Below are 25,412 nucleotides of genomic sequence, written 5' to 3'. Positions count from 1 at the left end.
GGTCTACTCCAGATAGGAGTGGCTTATGAGTGGAGCTAGAGAGAACTCTACTGTCTCATTTTGAGATGACGGTCCCTCCCCATCTACTCCATGAGCTGCTCCTAAAGCCCAGGAGAACATCTGAAGAGGAGAAGCAAAGGGGAAATTCCATACCCACCTCCTAGTAAACCAGATGTCTCTTTCTAAGGTGTTGTAGGCATGGTCCTTAGTGATGCAAGTAGGGAAGAGATTTTTAGATTTCCTGCATCACAGATCTCATAACTGCCCATTCTGGGTGTTCTACCTGCGTTACAAGCACCTGACAAATACCTCAATGTGATACACCTGGGAGAAAGGTCTGCATTAGAAGACTTTGGGGCTTAGCTAGGCCTATCTCTGCCTGAACCTCTTGCTCCAAAAGAAAGCTTCCAGTTTGTACTGGGGAGGAACCAATGTCTGGATGGAGTTAGGAACCTGGAAGTCTTCTAATTTAGGCCTTTCTTCCAGGTGTATCACATTTAGATGTTATGGTTATCTGAAATCTAGAAAAATCTAAAAAATCTCATCCTTAGCCCCAAGGGTATAAAAAGATCTCAGGGGCTAGAAGTGGCATAAGTGACCGATGGACGTTCTGTAGTCCTATTGACTCGTTGCTGAAAGTCACAAAATCATAGAGCTATAGAGCTAGACTGAAGGGGCCATTGGGTCCAGTCCCCACAAAAACAGGAAGTCCCCGCCCTAAAGCATCCCTGACTGGTGGTCTCTGTTTAAATGCCTCTAGGATTAAGGACTCCATCACTCTATGAATCAGTCCATTCCAATGTCACAGCTCTCAGTGTTAGGTAATTCCAGCAAATAGTTAGGAGCACTGATGACTAGCAAGCAGTTTAGACCTAGTATTGAAAGAGGCCCTGGAGTCTTTCATTTAAGTAAAAACCAGACATATGACTGCTTAATTTCAGCAAGGTTGCTTGACCATGGACCTGCAGACCAAATTCTGGGTCCTTCTTACCTTCACTCTTTCCTTTCTATGCATCTGCAGAGGAATTGTATATCATCTACAGAGATTCCAGGTCATGCTTTATGTATATCATTGTTTATGAGGGGCTGACCAAAATGGATGTAACCAGGCAGCACTGTGGCTCTGCATGAATTGAACATGAAGAAATCTGATGCGATCCTGCAATAATGCATAAGCTGTATGGTAACTGGACACTACTTGATTTCACAATGCAAGAATGCATGTCTAAATACCTTTGCACTCGCCCTTAAGAAATATTGCCCTTGAGGTATCGCTTGACTGTTTCTGATGGCAGTACCAATTCATTTATTACTTTACTGGTCTGACTGGTAAAAACCCATTCTAACAGAAAACCACTGTAGGGAGTTTGAAATGTCAAGGGTATTCAGAATGAGTGCAATGAAATGTCACCCTTTTTAAATCCTTGAAAGGCTGTCATATAAATGAGGGACAGGATATGTTCCCGATCATCCCAGAGTCATCCTAGGCATCCTTCAGTCACGAGAGACTATGGTAACGTGCTCTGTATGGAGGACTTCGACGCTGTATGCAAAGCTGGAGTGTCCTCTCCAGAGCACGAAGCCTGGGTAAAATAATATGGAGGATAGGCTGTTACCCAAGCAGCAAATCCCCCCTCTCCATATCGCTGAAATAGTCCAATGGAAAGGCAAGAGCCAATATAACTGGTTCCAGCGACATCGCAGGAGTTGCCAGAATGACACGAACTGCCTCCGGGACTCCGGCTCTGGATTTTGCCTCGAGATTTACTCCTGAAGCCTTTTCCATTGGTGGATATAGCCACAAGATAGTGGAGGTTTGAAGTCAGAGTTTTCCTTCTCCTAGATGGACTGCCTTCCCAGGCTAATGAGTCCCATCTACCCGGGCTGCTCCCTCGCCGCATGGATGATGGTGGTGCCTCCTCCTCCTCACGGCATGGGGGTTTGGGACCTTCATTTTCCTTCTCCTAGATGGTCTGCCTTCCCAGGCTGATGAGTCCCACTTACCCGGCGGTTCTGTGCGATCCCTTCATGCTCAAAGATATGGATGCGAGCCCCCTTCCCCAGCAGGATCTGTGCTCCTCACCTGCAACAGTGTCACATGACAGTGATGAGATTAGCCATGGTGGCTGTAGGAACAAACAGCGCCTCTCCCATTCCAAGGAGCTCAGCCACCGCTCTTTGCAGCTCATTGACTGTGGGGTCCTCTCCGTAATCATCATCACCCACCTTGGTTTGAGCCATAGCTCATCTTGGGGCCGGGCCGAGTCACTGTGTCACTGCGCAGGTCCACCACATGACACTTGACCTCTGTGGGTTGACTTCTTGTGTGGTAACTGTGAAGGCTGCCCACCCCAGGAAAAAGAACAAGAGCTGGCAGCTCCTGGGGCCATCGAGGTGTGAGATGAGAAGCCTGGATAGCCACATTCTTATGTGTCCTGTCCCAGAGTGCAGGACACATAAGAATGGGCTCAAGTTACAGGAAGCCAGATTTCAGTTGAATATCAGGGAAAACTTCTTAACTGTTAGAGTAGTGTGACAGTGGAACCAAAGGTCTCAGTAAGTGGTCAATGCTCCAATGCTGGTGACATTCAAGAGAAAATTGTACAACCACATATCAGATCTGCTTTGACTTGGATTCCTGCATTGAGCAAGGGTTGAACTCAGTGGCCTTATAGGCCCCTTCGAATGCCATCATTCTATGATTCTATGATTCTATGTATTTTCCTTTGATGGCATGGCTTGAACCCAGTGAGATTCATTTATATACTACCAAAGTATGTCCCCGATCCTGCTAGATCTATGCTGCTTCTACCCACCTCCAGATTGCACTAGTACAACTGAATTTTTTTAAGTGTTGGCAACTATGTTCACCCTTATAAATCATTGCTTGCCACAGCAATTGTCTACCAATGAATGCACTCATGGGCACCATCCTTTGAAAAATCAATCTGTTTACCCTATAATGGGACACGACAGAAATGCCAAGTCTTTCAGCTTAACTGAGTTGTGGATCCAGTTGTGTGGCATTTCCTATAAAGGCTGTCAAATGCCTTCTTCAAATTAGACATGTGTGCTCAATGCTTTGATGGCGTTTTTTGGCTCTTAACAGCTGCCATGTCTAATTCCACCGCGCCTACCATTTGCAAAGCACTCTGGGCGATTTTGGAATGAAAGGCGCCATCAAATTGAAAGACGCTGTTATCCCATTAGCTAAAAGTGGCCGCACGTCAACAGCCTGGCCTCCCGTTTCTTGAGTAAGTGCCGGAAAAAGTCCTCGGACTCTCAGCCTTACCTTTTGCAACCCCCGAAATTTTGTTCACCCTGTCTCCAAGTCCAGGGATCAGTCCAGCTGAACCAGTGAATAATTAAGTCTTTATTTATCGTTTTATTTATTTATCACGTGATCACATTGACCCTTGGGGCTGAAGGGGGAAAAGAAATCAGGGCATCCATCCGGTTGAGCCTCTGAAAGATAAATTCCCGTCAAGAGAACGGCAGACGCAAGTTCTGCATTTATTTATTCATTTGTTTATTTATTTATTTTCCCACTTCAACCCCTTTGGCAAGTGGACAAGCTGGGGAGGAAGAAAGAAAAAAGAAAAAGAAAGAATCTGTTGTCCTGAACGTGATCCAAAAACAGTGAGTCGCTCTTGCAAGGCAGACGATAACTTTGGATGTCGTGGGATATGTTAATTTGAGCCGTCCTGGGAGATGCAGCCTCGCTGCCAGGATAATGGAGCATTCTGAATGCCAATCAAGTTGCTCTTTTCTGACTGCCTTAGGGCAATTTTGGGGAAAGAGAGTAGCTTTAATGGGACTGAATGGGGCCAGGGTTTTGCTTCCTCTATTAAACAGAGCAAATAACCTTTGAGTGAAAAGGGGTGTGGGTGGTTTTCTATGATTTCCCCAGTTAATTATGGCAGGCTGTTATCAACTTCCCAATATCTTCCCCCCTGCCGCCATCCCGCTGACACTACAGAGGGACACAGATCATGCCCAAAGAGAGAAGCACAATATTTTTTTAAAGGGGGAGGAAACAAGTCATAGAGTAAAAGCACAATATTTTCTGATATTTTTCCCCTTATGTGGTTTCAGAATGCATGCACGAGTTATAGAAGAGAATGAGAGTGGATTTAGGTTTGAGTTTAGGGAGCAGGGCATTTTTTAATTGTTTGTTATATATAAATTGATGAGTTTCCTGACTAAATAAATAGTCAAGGTGAGGTAGGATAAAGAAGCAAGGGAAAACCAACCACAGGCAAAAAAAGAGGTGAATGAGCAAAATATGAATAGCCTTCAGATACAGGCATAAAGGTAGGCAGTGTGGTGTAGTGGATAGAATAATGGACTAGGACTCAGGAGACCTGGGTTTGATTCTTAAGTGAACTTATGTGTCTGTGTGGGGGGACAAACTGGTAAAAACACTCCTTGAACACCTCACTTACCCGATCAGTCAGTTCTGATTTGATGGCACATAAAACAACAGAGAGAAAACTAAACAGGAGCAGCTAAAGCCATAGACCTGTCATCAGAAAGAACCCCTTATTGATCAGAATTCATACCTGGATTGTTTTCATGGAGTGCAGCACGGGACAACGTTGACTGAAAAGCCACGGTTAGCAATGGGAAAGAGTGGGATGCGTACAGTATGTGAATGATGGGGACAGAGAAAATTGGGAGAGCAAATGAGGAATGGTACAAGGTAGGGGCGGATGTGGATCCCTCGAGCCCATTTGGAGTGCAGGGCTTTTAAAGAGGTCCCACTTTGGGCCAGAGAAATCCAGGTCCTATCTGGCATGATGTGTCCTCCAGATCCAATCCACCATGTTCTTTTGGCATTGGAGAACATGAGCATTTGGCAAGTCAATAAACCCTGAGGAGAGGAGAAAGGTTACCAAATTTCAGACAGCTACATTGAGGGGTAGAAATGCCAAGCATATTTAAAATGTGTTTTTGGAGTGATAGGAAGGAAGGAAGGAAGGAAGGAAGGAAGGAAGGAAGGAACGAACGAACGAACGAACGAATGAACGAATGAACGAATGAACGAATGAACGAATGAACGAACGAACGTACGTACGTACGTATGAACAAAAGAAAAGTTTCTGGTTTCATTCATTCATTCATTCATTCATTCATTCATTCATTCATAATTTTTTTACCCAGACTTTCTCTTTATAAAGGACCCAAGCTGGCTTACACCATAAAAAGACAATACTGAAAGCTAGAAACAACTATACAAATATTAATTTATCCAGTTCATATCATTTTATGTATTAAATCCAGCTGTTCCACTTTGATCCAGACTGCTAGCAAATGAGACCAAATCAGACTGGCCCATTCAGTTACTTAGGATCTGTCTGAATATGGTGCACACCTCTAAGTATGAATGGTGCATGTATTACGGACAGGGCGAATGGCTTTGATCCTACCCATGCTGCTCTCTCTGTCTGCCTGATGCCGAAGTCATCCTTCTCTGTGGGTCATCGAACCAACAAGGTTCCCTCTCCCAGGCCTAAACTTTTATGGGAAGACCAGTTTGATTTCAATAGAGAGTATGCTGTAGGTCCCTGTATACTCTCCCCACTCCATTTTTGTCACTCTTCCCAATTTGACACTACTGGGAAGCTGAGGCATTGTGGAAGATGATATTCTTACTATCACACTCTAATTTGGCTTCATGACACCATCATGTAATGTTTGCTCCTCAGTGTTGCTTCTGAACTAACACACTCAACACAAATCAAGATGCTCTGTCACTGGTGGGATCAGCCAAGCGAGATCAATAATTACCATTTCCAAAATAATGATAATGCTTCTGGCAAATTCAAGACTGTGACCTAAATCCATCTCTTACTCTGAATCAGAGCAGAACCACTAAGTCAAAAGGAACTTGGTGTTCCCACTCACATATGAGGTCCATTGATTCAACAGGTCTACTCCAGATAGGAGTGGCTTATGAGTGGAGCCAGAGAGAACTCTACTGTCTCATTTTGAGATGACGGTCCCTCCCCATCTACTCCATGAGCTGCTCCTAAAGCCCAGGAGAACATCTGAAGAGGAGAAGCAAAGGGGAAATTCCATACTCACCTCCTACTAAACCAGATGTCTAATGGTTGTTGTGAGTTTTTCGGGCTCTTTGGCCGTGTTCTGAAAGTTGTTCTTTGTAACGTTTCTCCAGTCTCTGTGGCTGACATCTTCAGAGGATAGAGTGCTGTCTTCTGAAGATGCCGGCCACAGAGACTGGCGAAACATTAGGAAGAACAACCTTCAGAACACGGCCAAAGAGCCCGAAAAACCCACAACAACCATTAGAACCTGGCCGTGAAAGCCTTTGCGAATACATAAACCAGATGTCTCTTTCTAAGGTGTTGTAGACATGGTCCTCTTAAGAGTACATTATTGATGCAAACAGGGAAGAGATCTTTATATTTCCTGCATCACAGATCTCATAATTGCCCATTCTGGGTGTTCTACCTGCCTTGCAGACACCTGACAAACACCTCAATATGATGCACCTGGGAGAAAGGCCTACATTCTTCCAAGTGTATCATATTTAGATTTTGTGGATATCTGAAATCCAGAAAATCCAAAAATCCCATGATATTCTTACTCTCACACTCTAATATGGCTTCGTGACACCATCATGTAAGTTAAATCTTATTGGTTTAGGCCATGTAATGAAGGGATATTAACGTTCCTCCTGTGTGACCCCTATATGGGGTTCTTCCAACAGGTTACAGACTGAGGGCAGGAGTAGCTGCTAAATGGTCAATGAATAGAGTAAAAAGAAGGAAGAACTAATGTGGAAGTTTGTTCACTTGGAGAATTCGGTTGAGTTGCATCCTATAATTTGCACAGACCCATAAAGTGAAAGACTTTGTTTCTGCCTATGCAGATGTGCACGAGGCCAGTGAACGTCTAATGGGAAAAAAATATTCCTGCTAATTATATAAAATTCTCACTGGATAAACAGGGATCAGCAATTTTATGAGCTCCAGTTTGAATTGGCAGGCGGTTCTTCTTTGTATCAAATGATGCTAATGTGAAGTCAAGAAAGCATATGGAATGGTATCTTTCTTACTACCTTTTCTCTATGTTAGCATTTACTCACACATGTATGTATTGAATATGGTGGCTAGGAGAGTAAAGGAAATAAATAAATGCCATCATATTTTTTTTACTGGCCATATTGCATTGGTTACCTATATCTTTCCAGATCAGTTTCAAGGTGATGGCCTTGACCTATAAAGTCCTAAACGGTTTGGGACCTCAGTATATGGCCGAACGCCTGCAACCCACAGGGACTGCTCCTCCTACCCACATCTCCCAGGCTGGACGACTGAGGGCGCTGACCCAAAGGGAGAGAACAAGGAACCCCGTGTTATCCGCTCTTGTGCCCCCCACCTGTGGAATGAATTGCCATCCCAAATTCAGTTGTGCCCCCTCTCCCAATGTCATTTAAGAAGCTTCTAATTTTTTTTATTATGTCAGGCCTTTTCAACTCTGCCAGCTTAAGATCCCAAGGAGCCTTCTATCCATTTGCTGCCTGTTTTTAGTTCTGTTGAAAAAGTTTATGATTCAGTTTAATTTGTTATTTTAATTTAATGCACTTGATTATGCCACGTTTGTTACTGTTTGTGAATCACCCAGAGTGACCATTGACCAGAAGGAAGGTATAAAAACCAACCAAATGAATGAATGAATGAATATTGACAAGATCATGTTTCTGGTTATTTCTATTTCTCATGGGTGCACATTTTTTTCAGAATTTCTTTGGTTTGGTTTGGTTTGGTTCAGTTTGGTTCGATTCGTTTTTTTCTCAGGGCCGGAATCACGGTACCTGAAGTTTACAGCTTTTTCTGGTTGCCAATTGTGTTCAGTCCTGTGTCTGAGGATTGAGTGATCTCACATTAAAATGTTAATGAACCAGATTTTTTCCCCCATCCTTAGAAATGGAATAATAGGAGCATGAAACATTCTGGCTCAAATGCAGACTCTGTGCTTGGCACAAGAAAAGTCCAAAGTTCATTCCCCCGGAATCTCCAACTAGGATGCCTGTCTCAAGATCTGGCAGAAGTTTGGTACACAGATCTTACTGAAATCGATGAATCAATGGGGTGACCCAATATAAGGCATATTCCTCTGTGTAACTCAGTCAGTAACTCTGATTTTAGGGATGGTGGATCCACTCTAGGTTTTAGTCCAAACATCCCTAGAACCACAAATAGATTCACCATCTCATATAGCTTCTGTAAAGTTTAGTATTGCTGCAGAATGGGAATCACTGGGCTCTACTGCTGAACCCGATGATCTGTAGGGTCCTTTCCAGTTCCATGATGATAACAACTCCTTCCCTATATTCTCATCTCCATGTTTGTCCCCTTTCTCATCTCCCTCCTGCCGAAATCTAGATTGCCTGGAGCAGGAATCTTTCCTATTGTATCTTGATAAAAGTGAACTGTGCTCATTTAATAGTATTAACAGTCCATCATACATCATGTGACAGGACTGAAGAGGGAAAGGGGGTTTGGGATGAGTCTACCATAATTTTCTCTTCCATAATTTCTGAGATTCCATTGGCATTTTCAGCAACAACAAGACAACGCCTCCCTGATAAGCTCGAGTTTCTTTTCTACTGAATTAACAACATTCCCCCCCCCCCCAGGAGAAGCAAAGGCTGGTGTGGAGGGAGGCAAGGAGTGGGGAACCGCGATCACTGCAAAACAACAACAACCCAAAAACCTACAAACATAATATAGGGTTGAATGAAAATGCAAAGCTTGCAGTAGTCATTTATTTCGCTTTTTATTTTGCTCCATAAATGTGAATAATTTGCTTAGTAGGACAAACAAGAGCCCAGGAAAGAAAAAAGTTTGTTTGCTTTTTTTTCTTTTGTTTTGGCTGAAATCCAATTAGCTTAGAAATACATTCTGAAACCCCTCAGGAGTTTGCCCGGGGTCAGATATGGGCCGGCTTACATTTAGCAGAGTGATCATGAAACCAAAAAAATGCACATTCTATCACTTTTTCTCTCTCCAATTTATTATGATCTGCCATTAGAAACAACACAGGAACTCATAATCTAAGCACCCCGGTGCATCCCAGTGGCAAAATTTTGTGGAGAGAACCTTAGCACGCTAATTTGTTGGGCCAGCAAGTTCCTCTGAGCGCGGAGCAAAGAAACTTTGCTTCCTGCAATCTCCTTGAAAGAAATGCACAATGAGGTGTTGTTTGTGTGCCATCAAGATGGAGCTGACTTATACTGATCCTATTAGAGGTTTCAAGTAGAGATGGGCATGAACCGAACTACGAACCACAGGGAAACAAACCAACAGAACAGGTTGGTTCAAGGTTCACTTTGTGGTTCAGTTTTGTGCAAACCATTTTGTAAAAACGAAATGAAGCACCAAACTTTTTTTTTCCAATCTGGGGCTTCATTTTGTCTTGGCAAAATGGATACCACCACCCCCTTCCCACTGCCCCCTTTGCCTCCTTACTTAGTCCTGCCACTTCCTCCTCTTCCATTGCAATATTCAGAGACAGCAGACCAGCTGCCAGAAGCCAGCTGCTTACTCTGTGCATGGCACCAGCCTATCAGCTGAGCAATCAATGCATGAGCAGAGATAGCAGGCCTGGCTCCTGGAAGGGAAGCCGGGCTGCAGTGGCAGATGGGATAGAGGAGGTAATAGGACCAGATAAGGAGGTGATGGGGTCAGTGGAAAGGGGGGTGGGCAACAGAGGGGTCAGAGGCGTTAGGTTACCCTCCCCCCAGGCATTAACCATAGAAATGAACCACATAGAGGTTCTTTTTTCCAGGGTTCAAGGGTGGTTCATAGTTCATGGTTGGTGGGTAGTCACGAACCACGGACCATCACGATTCGTCATGTTTCTGGTTCATGTCCGTTTCTACTTTCAAAGATAATTGAACAAGTGGCTTTACCAGTTCCAAACCCCTAGTGAGACTCCGTGGCTGAGCAGACATTCAAACCCAGGCCTCTTGAGTCCCTGTCCCTCATATTACAAGACATTCAACTTGCAAAACAAATGCAAAAGCAGTCAAAAAACATGTACTAGAAGTGCCCCGTGATTATGAGAGAAACATAACCTGAACTACTACTACTACTACTACTACTACTACTACTACTACTACTACTACTACTACTACTACTACTACTACTACTACTGATAATGATAATGATAATGATAATGATAATGATAATGATACTACTACTACTACTACTACTACTACTACTACTACTACTACTACTACTAATAATAATAATAATAATAATAATAATAATAATAATAATAATAATAATAATAATAATAATAATAATAATAATAATAATAATAATAATAATAATAATAATAATAATAATAATAATAATAATGTGCTTATGGTTCGTTTTTCTAGTTCGTCCTTGAGCGGAGGATAACCTAATGCCTCCACCTCCTTTATTGTCCACCTGTCATCAAATTCTGATTGATGATGACCCTTTCCAGACTTTTCTAGCTAAACAACACTCAGAAGTGGTTTACTGTTCCCTTCCTCTGGGGGGTATCCCGGGATTGTGTCACTTGCTCAAAGTCACACAGGTTTCTCCAGAGAGACACAGTGGGGAATCAAACTCCCAACTTCTGGCTCTACAGCCAGAGACCTGACTCAACACCTATCTAACCAGCCCAGTGCTTGAATAAGGATACAACTTCTCACATGGTCATTCCTTGTACGGAAGAATCTGGATCTGGAACAATCTCTTCCGCTTTGATGAAGATAGCAAGGAATTTCCTGGTGCTCTTGACTGAGTTCTTGCCTTTGTGAGAAGATTCCTTTGTGCAAAATTGTCCAGAATTACAGTTTGGGCACATTTTGCACAGAATAAAAAAAACCTTCCTCACCCGTGTCAGAATTCCATCGAGAGTAAGGCCTTCCAGAGGTTCCTTGTACAAATGGTGAAAACATCCCTCGAAACAATTTGCTTTTGGAACTGCTAAATATTTGTTGGGCTTTTTCTCAACACTCCGCCAGTCTTCCTCTGCTTATTTCTTTAAAATATGTAGACTCCACCTTTCCCTTAGAAAAGTACCCGAGGGTTTATAGTATTAAAAGAAACCAACCATATTAAAAGCTTGCTGTGCTTATGTGTGTGTGTGTATATTTTGCTTCTCAAAGAGAAAGGATGCTACAGACATTTCACACAAATTATAAAGACCTTGTAGGCCAGAGAATGGGCTCGCTGGCTTTATCTCAGAGGGCGGTGGAGAATCCTAACAGCCTTTACAATTCCTCATTGAGCTTTCTTGTCATGTCGAGACAGGATGAGTTGATGAAAACAAGGAATTTAGTAACTATGTTTTACATGCTTGCACAAAACCTATTAAAAATTAGAATTGGCCATCTGTCCCTCAAAATTCTAGAAATATGATGCCTGTCAGCCTGTCGTACCTCACCGGATTCTCGCAAGGCCTTCCAGAGGACAATTTGGCAAAAGTTCGGACAACCCTAGAGTCACCTTGACTATCAGATAACAGAATGATAGATAAGATACAAGAGCCAAGCTTCCTTGCCAGTATCAAGACTGTGGGTGTTCATGTGGGCAGGGTTTAAAGAAGGGGTGGGAATTTTGGATATTTTCACATACACACACTCTAGTGTGACATAACTAATTTTTTATCTGAGAATCTGAAATATTGGATGAGTAGTTTGGATCTTGTAATCTTCTAGTCCTCTTGTGCTTGTCTTACTCTGCTTTGTTTCTCAAAAGGGAAATGCACTAGAGAAATTTTATAGTCTTGATCTTCAAACGTTGCAAAAACTTCACTTCTTTGATGTGTCTAACTCTGTTGAGACAGATTAAATTAACACAAAAAAATTCATAAAAATTAGCAAGATTCTGTTCATTCCTAGATCAGCAGTCTTCCATCACCAATGCGGCTATGTAACTATTTCACACTGCCACAGAGTTCATAATTGCTGTGGTCAGTTTGTTAGCTAGCGGTTATACTTTTGCTACCAGCCCCTCTTTACCTCCCCCCACAAAGTAAGGAAAGTAAGAATTCAAATCAGCCCCTTTCCTCACTCAAAATAGAGACTCGTTTATGTATCCTTCTTTTCCTTAATTTCTGCCCCACACAAACTCTGCAATGTGTTTGTCTACCCATTCATGCTATAGAAGAGCCGGAATGCAAGAAAGAAATGCCAGCATCTATAGATAGCACATCTGAAAAGTTCTGTTTAGGTAAAGGTTCCCCTTGACATTTAGACCAGTCGTGTCCGACTCTAGGGTGCGGTGCTCATCCCCATTTCCAAGCCGTAGAGCCAGCGTTTGTCTGAAGACAGTTTCCATGGTCACGTGGCCAGTGCAACTAGAAACGGAATGCTGTTACCTTCCCACTGAGGTGGTACCTATTTATCTACTCACATTTACATGCTTTTGAACTGCTAGGTTTCAGTTTACTTGTCCAGTTCAACTGATCTATATTTGAGGATAGGAGGTTGTGTTGTACTTAACTGGCCTAGTCTGAGGTAAGCAGAGGACTTTTTCCTTCAGAGAATCACAGAGTAGAGCTTACCTCTTGTTTATTGGTGCACATTATGGTACAGGAAATGTGCATCAATGTATCCATGATTTGAGTGGGAAGAGAGATTGCTCTGGGCTCATTCAATGATGTTGCTTATTGAGAAGGCAATCCTCCTGACTGTCACAATATTAAATTCCAGGTAGCACTCCAGTTCCCATGCATTCTCACCTGGGGAACTGGGACTTACATTGGTGTAGCATCTGCTTTTTGCAGTAGTTCACCTTGAAAAAAGCCCTACTGTGTTTAATGGAACTTTCTCCTAGGTAAGCCTCCTTAAGGATGCAACTAAATCTATTTCAGTTGCACTGTTTTGAGGTTTAGTTTTTCTTTCATTGTTTTTTCATTATTCTAGAGAGATTCTGTGTGCGCACATTTGTGTTTTTATATTGCTGTTTATTTAGGACTTTGGCGATACTGTAATTTGATTCCCGCTTTTGGATCCATGTAAAGATAACAGTTCCTGCCCAACACACACGTTTCAGAGAGCTCTAGGCTCCCATTAAGTCCTCAAAGTGTGCCTGTATGTTAATGGCTTACAACCAAGGACCAGGGTCAACCATTTGGAGCAGCACAGGCTTAAATAGTCAGTTAAGTGGAGCCTCAATACTGTTGTTTAAATAGGTTTGATATAACTTAATTGTAGCCATATCCATGACATAGAAATGTCATATGAGAAACTAGAGATGTGCATTTCAGACAAATGTGTAAATATGAACTGAATTAGTGATATTTGCGCAATTATGGGGCAACCAGGAGGCAGAGTAAAGAGCCCAAAAGTATTAACAGAAAGTAACAATATTCCCACGGATCTTTTTAATCCACCTTTCATATGTTGCAATTAAAAGTGAGGAATGATAAAGAAAACCTCAGAAAGACATTCAGCTGGCAGAAAAGTAGAGGGAGATCATGTGATTTACCTTAAAAATGAACCTTCCTTTTCTTTCCTGCTGCAAAGTCATTGATCATGTCATTAAAGTCTGTGGCTGCAAAACCCCTAATTTCAGATCTGGGGAACAGAGAAAGATGGGGGAGATGGAAAATATGGAAAGTGTAGAGTTTCTCTAAAGTGATCAAATGTCACCTATGTCCACTGCCTTTTTTGTGGTCTCCCACTCAGTGCATTCTTCTTAAGTCAATTGGAGTTTTCTCCAGGTGACTGGAAAAAAAAAGAAAGGGAAGAATAAAAATATCAGTTGAGCCCCCATCTCTGCAGACTGCTACTGGTGCCCTTCTGTCCTGCCTGCACCTTTCAGTTTGTCACCTGATCTCACCATGTGTATTTCCCCAGTCATTAATATTTTTTACAGATGTGGACAAGAATCACCTAGAGTGTCCCTGAAAGGGCACAAGGCAGGTTGCATGCCAATCTAGGTGCCCTTATTAAATTACAGAAGAGGTCAGAGTCCTATACACTTTCCTATCAGAAATCGCTAAAATAAGTATAAGTGTGACTTTCAGTCATCTCATTATGTTTGCCCTCATTGGCTGGAGATCTTGAATGGGGGAGGACTCATATCATGAATGATAAGGTTGATTTGAGGGCTCGTTTTATGCTTTTTGTTGTGAGTGTCAAAATCGTTACTTACAGCTGGTCCTGTGCCTCGGTCTAAAGGCTAGAACAGAGCAACCCTAAGGGGGCAAGCTTTCTTGGGATAAGAATGCCAACATTCTACTTGGCCTGTGACAAATACATGGGGATGTGTTCCTTTAATAAAATGGGTGAATTCAAATTCATGTTTCCTGTCCACATGACACAATGGCTAAGTTGAATCTGTCCAGCTCTTTTGGCTTGCAAACCAGGATTTTTTTTTCCCCTCCTGCAAAAAGGCTACTATTTTTCTTGCCAGAAAGATCTGAAAGCATTTTTTCCTGTGTGATTGGTGGGCTGGCTTGTCTGTTGAGGAGGGGTGAAAGAGTGGAAGGAGAAGTGGCAGCTGGGAGAAAAGAGAGTGGGAGATAGTGTATGAGAGAGAAAGAGAGGGAAATGGAGGACCGGGGAGAGAATGTGCATACACACACATACACGCAAGCAATGCCAGTACTCACCTCTCTTTGCAAAGCCTCTGCTCCCTTAAGCTGCCACTTAATTTTTTAAAAGTCCTGCCTGCTTGTCCTCCTTATTCATTTAATTATTATTTTTTTAACAATATAAATATTCTCTCACTGTCAAAAGAAGCTGTGGAAGTTGGGTGGAAAACTTTCTTAAGGCAGTTGCTTTGAAATGCTTCAAACAGAACTGCAAGTAGAAGCTTTTAAACATCTCTGCTTTTGTGGACACTTATATCGGGGATAGGTGAATACCCTGATGTGACATAGCAGTGAGAGAAGGCAAGTTAATTTGAACAGCTTTGTAATCACAGCTTTTGATGGCATTTCTACTGGTAGCTTCACACTGCAGGCTTGACAAGACCGTATGTCGATAATTTTCTGGACTGGTTCTGGAACATCCTTGTGCCATTCTTCATCACACAGTGTATGTTCTTGAGATTTAATTTAACTGCAGAATTCCATTACATAGCTGAGGTTAAACTGGAATGGATCCAAAAGAAGCCAAGCAGGATGGTAAATGATCTGGAAAGCAATCCCTATGAAGGATCTGGGTATTATCAGCCTAGAGAAGAGAAGATTGAAAGGTGATATGATAGCACTCTTCAGACAGATGGAGGCTCTTGTTTTAGGTAGTTCCAGAGGGTAGGAGCTGAAGAAATGGATTCAAGTTCCAATAAAGGATATGTTGCCAAAACCATTGGGAACAACATCTTGACAGTAACACTACTCAACAGTAGAGTGGGTTGTCTCAAAGAGTGGTGGACTCTGCTTAACTAGAGGCTCTCAAGCAGAGTTTGGGTAGCCACTTGCCATGTATGCTGTAATTTAGGGTTTCCTACTTTGGCCATGGGGTGGACTTGATGATGCATATAATCTCTCCCAGATCTGATTCTGTTACTTTAGATGAAGAGCCTATGGCATCACTGAACATCTGTCAGTCACTACTGCCACTTTTAGCTCAAGGGCTCTTTGTATGTACTTGTGATAATGATATATCCTTGAGAGAACCACATTCACAACGCCCTAAAAAGACACACCTGGCCTAGCAAATGATGGATTTGGATTGTTCTCCTATCCCTTTTAAATCACCTTTGCTTCCTCGCTTCAACTTTCCTCTTGAGTGTTGCTGCCATATTGAAATGTTAATGTGCAAAATCTCGGCATCTGTTAAGGCATTTGGCCGGAAAAGCAAGTATGTCAATGACTGTCCCTCGCTGCCACCACACATATGGATTTTCTGTGTTCAGTTCTGCCATCTGGTACGTAGACCCAGAGTTGCTCCTCACTGAATAAGGACCATCTACCCTATCATTCATCTTACAGCACACTGCTGCCCCTTTAGCAGAACCTTGCTTTGCACATGACTTCTGCAGCATTTTGGGGGTGGAATGTTGTTTCACTTCTGGAATAATCCTATGCTATTTCACCCACACACACCCAAGTTCTAGCTATAAACTACCATCTCTGCAGATTTAAAGCCCTCCCAAAATGTCTGTGTGTGTGTGCGTGCATGTTCAGGGAGAACGATCCATATGTGGCAGCAGACCATAAAAACAGTGCCAGTGGTTGACGGTATCATTTGCACATTTTCAAATTGTAAACTATCAGCTGAGAGCAGCAGCATCTGAAAAGGCCACTTAACAGTATAATGAGAATATGGGTTAATTTTCCTGCCAGGCCATTTCCCTCATTTGCGGCAATGTTTGTCAGGGGAGTAGATTAATTTGGTGACATTCGTTTTTCTTCATTGCAAATTTTGTCACTGGAAATGAGATGCTGGGACTTTTTTTATGGCTTCCTGTGCTAGCAAGTGGGGGGGGGGGGAAGCAGTTGGTTTCTGGTTGACTCAACCTGCATTCAGAATGCCTGTTCTGTTTGAAGCCCTTGTCAGTAAGCTAAGCTGTTTGTAGCTTTAATGCATCTCAGACCAGAATCTTTGTTAGGGATTAGAGATAGGCATGAAGCTGAAAAATGGTGGAATGGTGGTTCATGGTGGTTTGTGGTTGGCGACGAACCACGAACCATCATGGACCAACCAGAAAATGAAACCGTGAAAGAATTTGGGTTTTGTTTCATGCCCTGTGGGGGAGAGGCTACCTTCTCCAGTTGTACCACCACACTGATAAGCTGGTGCATGTGCAGAGAGAGAGATGGCCTGGCCTCCAGAAGAGAACCCAGGCCACTAACTCTGAACTTGGTGGCCATGGAGAAGGAAGAAGAAGAGGCTTAAGGACCAGGTAGGGAGGTGATGGGGGCAGCAGGAAGGTGGCAGGTTCATGGGGGGTATGCATAGTTTGGTTCATGCCCATCTCTACTGGGGATACATGAAGTACCCATGTGAAGTCCACTACTTGATAAACTTCCTCCCAGGCTGAGGAAGGGTAGAATGTTTTCTAGTGCTCTTGACAGGAAATCTTGCACTGGTAGAAAGAAGAATTGTACACATTTTCCAAAACTGTGATGGCTTCAGCTTTGTTGCATGGACTTTCAAGAAAAAAGAAACATGTCTCTCTCTTTTTTTAATAAGAGCCAATGCTTTGGTGCTTGTTGTTTCTCTGTGTTTTGTTTCTCAAAAAGAAAGAACACTAGTTTTTCACATGGACATTTTGCTTCAAGTTGCAGAAGGTTTATGAAAAGAAATGACTCCTTGTTTGACTTAGTATGGCAGACAATAATTCTCACGGCACTTGGAAATTCCTTGCAAATATACCCCACTGTGGTGAGATGGAACAAGGAATGATTATTCTCCACATCTGGAAACTACTTTTCCAGTAACTTCTGTGGGCTGGGCACCATGATTGTCATCTTCAAATATTTCATGTGTTGTCACACAGAAAAGGAAAGACACTTGTCTTGTGTTGCTGAAGGAAACAGAACCCCAAAATAGATTCTATGAGCAAGAAAGAAGATTTTGACTAAACATTAGGAAGAATTCCCTGGCAAGTAAAATTGTGCAACAATGGAATGGACAACCTTGGGTTGTAGAAGTTGTTTTGAAATCAATGGTTGGATGGCTACCTTATCAGGGCTGCTCCAGATGCGGATTTCCTGCTTCAGTAGGGTGTGGGGTAGGTTTGATAATGCTTGAGAATCTTTTCCAGGTCTCCAGTTCTGGGACTGTATGACACTATGACAAAATTTGTTCTCTAGAATCTTCACACTGATGCATTTCTGCAGAGGAGTTCAAAATTTGATTTGAAACTGCATGTGGGGGGCATGCTTCAGATTCAGACCAGATACTGCCTAAACTTCCTCCCAGGCCTGAATATCACGCCCTGATTGCCTAGGTCACCAAAATGCCACCTACAGACAACCCCCCCTCCGTCTTTAAAAGAACATATTATAATGAACCACAAGAAGAAATCCCCATTCTAATCATTCCAGCCTGATAATGTAGAAGCCCACAAGCAGCAAAAGGTCTGAAATCAGCCAAAAAGGTCTGGATTTAAATCAGCCTTTGTATCATGAGGTCATTAAAAAAATATGTAGAATTCACCCATTTTACTAGTGGAGCAAATCTCGAGGCATTTGACCATGTAGTCACACTCTAAGCCTGTAGTCTTATGGATGTTTTTCCACGGCTATAATGATCTCCCTTGGGCATTCACACACGCAACGGAGAAGCTGGCTGTGAGGAAAACTAGAAGACACGTTAGCTTTAATGTGAAGAGCAAATGAAAATGTGTTCACCTGGACTGTTTTTTTTTTTTTTTTTTTTAGTCACTGAAACTGCAACAAGCAGAGCGAACATAATCATCACTGGCCAAACAACCATAAGCAAGGTAGTGTTGGCCGGAAAGAAAACTTGGCTTTTCAGAGAACAGATGATTTTGCCAATGGCAGGCACACACAAGCATATAGTGCTCTACCTTTCTTTCTGGCCAATTCAATTTTTACAAATTTTAGGAGCGCCGCATTGACCTGTCCCTTTTGGCCAGAGCTGGTATGAGCACACCATGGGCAAAAATGGCTCTGATCACCTTTGGCCATTGATAAAAATGATTATCTGTCTCCAGCTTGAATAGTTGGCAGTTGTTTCCACCCTCCCTTCAGTCTCTCTCCCCCGTTCAAAAATGGAATGGTGTCTCTCTTTTCGTTCTGCTGGATACTTTGTCCAGCTTTTTCCATTATGTGAACAGCGCTTCATCATTTTACTTATTTGCATTTCTCCCGCTCCTGGTGACTGCACCACTACCTGATGAGGCAAAACTACTGGACCTTGAAGCAGCTCAAGATTGTTAAGATGACATCCTAGTAAATCCACATTTGAAGTACAAGCTAATCAAATATTATTAGCTACTGCGTACCAAAGGAACCTCCCTGGAGTGCCACAATTACAAACTTTCATTTCTTTCCCCTAGAGGCACTAAGCTTTCATTAATAAACAGACAGGTGAGTTTTCACCTCTGCTATTAGTCCCACAAAGTCAAAGAGGTTACATCCCACACTGGCCAGAACAAAGGGATAATTCAAAACAGTAGGTAGGAAGAAGAAATATGGGAGACAGAGGAAGGGTGCTACTAATTGCTTTCTTGTCTTCCAGATTCTCCTCCTCCGCTTTGATTTTTAGGTGAATTATTTCCAAAACGATTGGTCTATCTGATTTTACTACATTGCCTTCTTGATCCATTATATTGAGTTATCCTCTAGAAAGGGACGTGGTGGTGCTGTGGGTTAAACTGCAGAAGCCTCTGGGCTGCAAGGTCAGAAGACCAGCCGTCGTAAGATCAAATCCACATGACGGAGTGAGCTCCCATTGCTTGTCCCAGCTCCTGCCAACCTAGCCGTTCGGAAGCATGAAAAAATGCGAGTAGATAAATAGGGACCACTCGGTGGGACGGGCACAGCGTTCCATGTCTAGTTGCACTGGCCATGTGACCATGGAAACTGTCTTCGGACAAAATGCTGGCTCTACGGCTTGGAGACGGGGATCAGCAGCACCCCCTAAAGTCGGACATGACTGGACTAAAATGTCAAGGGGAACCTTTACCTTTACCTAGAAAGCTGGGAGTCAACGCAGCCAAAAGTTTGCTTTGATGGCTCATAAACAGAAAAAGAAGTTGTCCTTCACCACTGCAAACTGTCATTAGCAAATTTTGCTCTTCCGTACAAACTGCCCATTGCACATAGAAAACAATGTACCATGAAGAAATTATCTCTCTGTCTGCCTGCCTGCCTGCCTGTCTGTCAGTTTGGCTGATTGACTGTTTGTTTGTTTGTTGTATACCTCAGTGAATTAGGCATCTGGTTGTATAGCTCAGTGGGTTAGGCCAGAGGTTGAGAGTTTAATTCTCTACTGTGTTTTCCAGAAAAAGAGCTAGTTTGTAAACCAGGCAGTCTCGGGGTGCCTCCAGAAGAAAGGAATGGTAAACCACTTCTGAGCACACTATACCTAGAAAACTCTCAAAAGATTTACCATAAATCAGAATGGACTTGAGGACACAACAGTCATTATTATTACTCTTAACCATCTTTTAAATCATGTTTGTTTTTCTTACAAAGGAAAATTTTGGTACAGATTACCATTCCTCTTGCCAGTACAGATTAATTTTCCATTATATTAGCCTCAAACTGAAATATGTACCTCTCAGGAAAAAAATGTTGGCAAGCCCACTAGAGTGCGAACAAAGCTGTGGTCTCGTTTTTTTAAAAAGGAAAGATGCCATCATGGTGACTTAAGAATTGCAATAATAATCTTGTGCTGTTCACTGAAGTTTCATTTCAACTGATACAAATGGTTTGTTGAAAAAAAGAGAGCTTTGAAGTCTTTTTTGTTAGTTGTTTTGTCGAACCAGCTTTCCCTCAGAAGAGGGACCAAGGAGGCTTACTAAGAATGTTAAAATATGAGTATTAAAACAATTAAAAATACAATCAGATGCGATATTTAAAACAACTGGATTCATTAATCAGTAAAAAAGACTTGATAAACCCTTTTTGAAAATTTAAAAGAGAAAAAAAGACAACTGCTCATTAACACCCCTCTGTTAAAAGGCTGGCTAAAAATGATATTTTGCCTGGCGATGGAAGAACAGCAGAAAACGGGATGGTCTGGTGTCCGATGGAAGAGAACACCACAGTTTTAGAGCAGCTACCAGGAAAACCCTTCTCTTGTGATCCAAGATGGGCATGAACCACTGAATGGGTGGTTTGTGCCAATTCGTTTTTTAGCCGAACAGGTATTCGGTGGTTCACAGCCTTGCCTCTTCCAGAAGGCACCCACCCAGAAGCTGCACCATGGCTTCCTTGCCACACCTCCACTGGGCGCTGCCTCTGAGTGGACAGCTGCCAGAGGAGGCGGGGCTAAAAACCACCAAACACCTGTTCGGCCAAAATACAAACTAGCACAAATTGCCGATTCTGCAGTTTGCATCCATCTTTACTTGTGACATACCTGTGAAGACAAGTAAACCAAAAGAAAGGGCTTCCCCTAATATATTAAAACCTGTCTCGCATAGAGAGATAATGTCCCTCGGAATATCTGGGCCCAAGTAGATTAGGAATGTATGGGTCCAAACCAGCTTTTTGATTTGTACCCAGAAACAGAGCAAGGAAACTTTTGTAAGAAGGAATTTATATTCTCCCTGTAAACAGTCCTGTCCAGCTGGCTGCAGCTTCTTGGACTTGCTGACGTTTCCAAAGGCAGCCCCATGTAGAGTGCATTACAGTAATCTAGATCAGTGGTGTCGAACTGTGGCCCTCCAGATGTTCTTGGCCTTCAACTCCCAGAAATCCTGGCCAGCAGAGGTGGTGGTGAAGGCTTCTGGGAGTTGAAGTCCAAGAACATCTGGAGGGCCACAGTTCGACACCACTGATCTAGATCAGATGTACTAACGGCATGTGCCACCTTGGTCAGGTGTTGTAGAAGAAAAAGAGAGGAGAGCGTGAAACAGTTATCATCTTTAAAAAAATGATTTTCTTTATGATTCAATTTGCAAAAAGAAAAGCGACAATATTGCATTGGTTTGACCCAGGTGTGTAGAATGATAGACCAGTTCAGCAACGTTTCCACCAAGGAAGTGTGCATCCTTTCAGATGTTTGGAACATCTCTCAGAGAGAAAGGATGAAACGTCAACTCAAAGGGAGAGATGGACGCTCCTCTATGCTCTGAAGAATCTGCATGATGTCGGGGACTCACTTCGTGATAGAGAAGGACATTTGGCGGAAGCGATTCGCTGGTGAATCATCCTGCTGAACTTTTCCAGGACTGCAGCTTCGGTCATTGCAATGTGATCTTCGGAGCCGTGTAGATTTTATATGCATAGCACTGTCATAAATAAATCATAGGGAAATGTAATGAGAAAATATGTAGCAAGAAATAAAGCAAACCCTTATACAAGAACATCAACAGCGCTTTATAATTCAATTCAGTCAAGGGCTGCATAAGGAGAAGCGGCACCGGGCGGTGCGGGGAGCGAAGTCGGTGATTTGTGTGCTGTGTATTATGGAATTTTGAGAACTGGGCAAGTTTATTGCAAGCTAATGTATTATTAAAATGTAGATGGAACCAATTAAGAAAGCACATTTCAAATTTCAAATAAATAAATAAATCATAGGTCACTGAGGATCTAGGAGATGTCAGGGAGCAAAGTCAAGGAGAATTACTGGTGCTGTGTGTACCTCCCCTGTTTCGCTGTCTTAGGTTGCCTTCATTGGAAAGTTAGATTAAGATGAGAGCCTTTTTCTCAAATTCCATTGACATCGGGGGGGGGGATCCTTTCCTATATCAGTGATATTTCCCTGCTAGTTGAGAATATTTACCAGTTGAGAATTTATAGATGACCTTGGGATAATGGTAAGCATTCAGAGGTTGGTTTTTTTGCATTTGTTTCATACACATATATATTACATAGGCATCTTTCAGTCTCGAGAGACTATGGTAACATGCTCTGAATTGAAGAGTGTCCTCTCCAGAGCATGAAGCCTGGGTAAAGTAATATGGAGGATAGGCTGTTACTCAAGCACCAGATCCCCCCTCTCCACGTTGCTGAAATGGTCCAATGGAAAGGCAAGAGCCAATACAACTGGTTTCAGCAACGTCGCAAGAGTTGGCAGAACGACACGAACTGCCTTCGGGACTCCAGCTCCTGATATATATTGACTCCTTGACTATATATATAACATCTACTTTGGAAAAAGACTCTAATTCAATACATATTGAGTCTTTTTCCAAAGTAGGTGTTATGTTCCATCTAGCTTCAACCAACTTACAGCAACACTAATTGGGCTTGTCAAGGTGAGTGAGATATTTAAGGAATGGTTCAGGTCTCTGGCTGCGGAGCCAGAGACTGGGAGTTCAATTCGTCCATGTTGCCTTCTGGGAGAAAACTCAAGTTTTGCAGCCTTGGGCCAGCTGCACAGTTCCAGGGTACCCCGGGGGGGAAAAAAGGATGGTGAACCACTTCTGGGTATTCTCTGAAAAAGGTTGCCATAAGTCAACACTGACTTGATGGCATATGAATATTAAATTTAGCAGGCTTGCCCCTACCCCCACTGTGGGTTTCCATGGCCAAGGGGAAATTATAACCCAGGTCTCCTGAGTCCTAGCCTTTCATTTTTTTTCCATTGCACCACATTGGGCATCCTTCCAAAGTAGGCTTTCTCTCTGGTCATCACCCACTGCTGCTCTAATCAGAAGACTCTATACCCTGTCGGACATGGAACTCTAACAGAGGGACAACAAGGATTACCTTAAAAAGCTGGTTCAAATGGAATTCAGGAGTTGATCAACGCAGGAGGTGAATTCAAATAAGATCTAAGCACTTTTTTTCCCCCAAGGATAACATAAAACATACAGCCATACTACATGGGATCTTTTTGAAAGAGACATTAAAAGCATCTGACATGACATCTGTCATATCCCAATCTCTCTACATTAATGAGAGTCAAAAGGTGAAGGCTTGAACGATCAGTATAATTTAACGTTATTTGAAAATGTATTTTGGGGGGGGGAAGTTTCCCATTGCAAGAAAAAACTTAAGTGCTTGATTTTATTTTATTTTTTTTACATCACAGTAGGAACCACAATACATACATAGTGGATTGGTTTAAAGCCCCCCAATGCTGAAAAATATGGATTCTAGCAAATGTTATTTTAATACAAAGCACTATACATAGCATGGTCTCTGGCCCCCTTGAGTGGTCAATTCTGTTAGAAATCTAGATTCCTAGGACTTTTCTGCTGTACTTTTAATATTTTCAGACTGTGGATAAGTGAATCAGCAAATACTGATCCCACAGATAAGGGGGCCCTGCTGTAGTTACCATTTCACCAATCAGGTTGCCTATGTCATTCGTCATTCACAAAAAAGGTGCTAATTGAGTTTTTCTGTTATTTATACAGGTATGTGTGCAATTTTTTAACAGCACATTGGAAAAATACAGGAAAATATTCTCCAGTTCCCTCTAGTGGCCACTTCTGATACTGCTCCGTGAAAATGTCTTGACAAGTACAGAACACAAGACAGTGCAATGCTGAGGCAGAACAGCATAAAACCTGAACAATTTATATCAAAATGGCTGAAAACGTCTCTTAGAAGTGACTTTTGAAAGTTACTAGTAAATAATACTCATTAAACCAAAAAATGTAGTTTTCACTTGACATTACGTTGGTATTGAAAAGTGACTTTGTTCTACCTTCTCCATCCAAAGGTAAATTCCTTCCTGATGACTATGTTATTTGCACCTAGTTACTGCCAAGCTCTGAAACATGCCATGCTAAAGGTATCCCATGCAACTCATTTTCCTGTGTGCAAAGAAAGTTGCTTGGTGAGCAAACATTCCACCTGGCCCAATTTCTGGCCCTTGTTTAGAGGAATCCAGCAAACATTCTCCCACTTGATTCTGCTGAACGGGTGGAGAGGCTCCGAGTTTCGGGAACATTGCTCTTGTTTGCTTGAGCAGATGGTCTTTGAAGTCCAATTTTTTACTCCACAATTCTGTAACAGATGACAACACTGTCCCACATAGTCACCGAGCATCTGTTATTCCATCCACACATCCATCCTCCCTTCCTTTCGACTCAGGAACACACATTAAAGAAGGCTCCTGAGACTATCCTTATCTCTGTTCTGTGAGTTTAGTAAAACGTTATGTGACATGGCTTCGGGGTCCGACTTCTCCCCCCCCCCTCTTCCCACCCCACACATGCTACCTTCATCCTCTTTCTTTCCTTTCAAACCTATCTGTGGAGTTTAGCTCCCCTATCTCCATATGCAAACAGTTTGACATTTCCCCAGGCCATAAACGGGAGAGACTTCGGTGCAAAAAAATAACATTTTGAAAAATAAACTGGAGGAGGAAAGAATCATTTCCGGAGGGCAAAGGAAGGCAAACAGTTCCAGGCCAGAACACCATCTCTTTCTCTCTCTCTGTCTCACTCTCTAGGGAAAATATTTTAGTCTGGAGTGTTTTGAGGAAGACATCACAGAAACCAAGTTTAAGAAAACCTGGAGGAGATCAGAATCCCTAATAAATATGTGCCTGGAATTCTTTTTTTAACCAGCTGTCATTCTCCACCTCTTGTATGGGTGATTGGTAATCACCCACAAATTGCATGAAAAGAGAGACCCACCGGAGAGTTTTATTGATTGAATGTTAAGAAGAAGAAGAAGAAGAAGAAGAAGAAGAAGAAGAAGAAGAAGAAGAAGAAGAAGATGATGATGATGATGAATAAGAATAGAATAGAATAGAATAGAATAGAATAGAATAGAATAGAATAGTTTTAATTGTTTGTGAGCTGCCCTGTGATCGCCCCATGTGAAAATCATAGTTAAAACATCAT

Source organism: Pogona vitticeps, chromosome 2 (assembly GCF_051106095.1).
Source record: "Pogona vitticeps strain Pit_001003342236 chromosome 2, PviZW2.1, whole genome shotgun sequence".
NCBI classification, from domain to species: domain Eukaryota; kingdom Metazoa; phylum Chordata; class Lepidosauria; order Squamata; family Agamidae; genus Pogona; species Pogona vitticeps.
Note: the sequence above shows the minus strand (reverse complement) of the source record.